The sequence below is a fragment of the Bombina bombina genome, chromosome 3, assembly GCF_027579735.1.
Source record: "Bombina bombina isolate aBomBom1 chromosome 3, aBomBom1.pri, whole genome shotgun sequence".
NCBI lineage: Eukaryota > Metazoa > Chordata > Amphibia > Anura > Bombinatoridae > Bombina > Bombina bombina.
In genome coordinates this window covers 28,981-30,293 of record NC_069501.1, presented here as the reverse complement: position 1 = coordinate 30,293, position 1,313 = coordinate 28,981, and the positions used below count along the sequence as shown (strand labels likewise).

The 1,313-nt window shown below is 44.4% G+C and overlaps 1 non-coding gene across 1 annotated transcript; it reads right to left on the bottom strand.

The window, feature by feature from the left end:
• On the bottom strand, positions 1–191 carry LOC128654920 (U2 spliceosomal RNA). The gene has a single exon (XR_008401560.1). It is a non-coding gene; the product is annotated as a U2 spliceosomal RNA (small nuclear RNA).
• Between the last annotated feature and the right edge of the window lie 1,122 nt (positions 192–1,313).

Sequence of the window (1,313 nt, the reverse complement as noted above, 5' to 3'; positions counted from 1 at the left end):
GAGGGGTGCACCGGTCCTGGAGGTACTGCAATACCAGGTCAATGCGTGGAGTGGACAGAGCAAGCTCTTCTTCCATCTCCCTGTTTCAAAAATCCATTTAATATATGGCACCCAGATAGGGCGCGTATCAGATATTAAACTGATAAGAACAGATACTACACTTGATCTTAGCCAAAAGGCCGAGAAGCGATAACGCAACGCTCTTGTCTGGGACGCCGCACGCTCAGAGCACTCACTCTGCCTCGGGGAGACAGGGCACTCACTCCAATGCTAACCACAAATCACACCATTGCAAATCCAAAAGCAGCAGCAGCAAATAACAACACATGGCAGGCTGCTAGGCCAGACAAAAAACACAACTAGATATAACCACAAAATAATCTGCTTTAGGAGAAAAAGCAGCAGCGACGACGACGAACCTGCTGCTGCTGCCTCCTGACTACTGGACAGAGAGCTGCTCTCCAATTTGCATGGCTCCGCCTCCTCCACCCTCCCCCGAAAAACGGCCCCCCTCCTTCCCCCCGCCATCGTCGGAGCTACACTCCGCAGACACACAGAAAGGCGTGAAAGCCACCGGGCGGGCTGGCAGATCAGGCTGATTGCACCTAGTAGCTGCTACTGCTACTGGATCTTGTGGGGGACTAGCTGCCTGCCTGTCTCACTCGCTAGCTAGCTAGCTAGCTAGCAGGCTCAAGTCTTTTTTGAAAAAATTCCCTGTCCAGGCACCAGGGGGGAGAAAGAAGCACAAAGACAACATTGACAGCTCCAAAGACTTTTATTGTCTGCCAAGAAGGAGTGATAGATAGATAGATAGATAGAAAGAAAGAAAGAAAGAAAGAAAGAAAGAAAGAAAGAAAGAAAGAAAGAAAGAAAGACATAATTAGTAAACACATCCATAAATCAAGCAATGGACACATCTAAATACATACAAAATAAGGAACCACAGAAATAAATAAATACATACATACATAAATAAATAAATAAATAAATAAATAAATAAGTAAATCAATAAATCAATAAATGAATGCATGAATTTAAACAGCAATACATAGATTTGGGAAGAAATGCTCATGAAATGAAGAATGAACACAAAAGGATAGCAAACACGTCGCCTCGACATGTAAATAACGTTTGCTAGGCTTTTTTGGCCCAGCACACAAGGGGTTAACAAGAATCCAAAATGAAATCAAGCAGGCAGGAAAGCAGCTCGTCGCTGAGGCTTTCTTCCAAAAATCAGCTGCTGCAGCTCATTTCGGCTTCTGGTTGTTGTATGGATGAGGAGGATTATTCTGTTTTTGTCACACAGCAAAAGA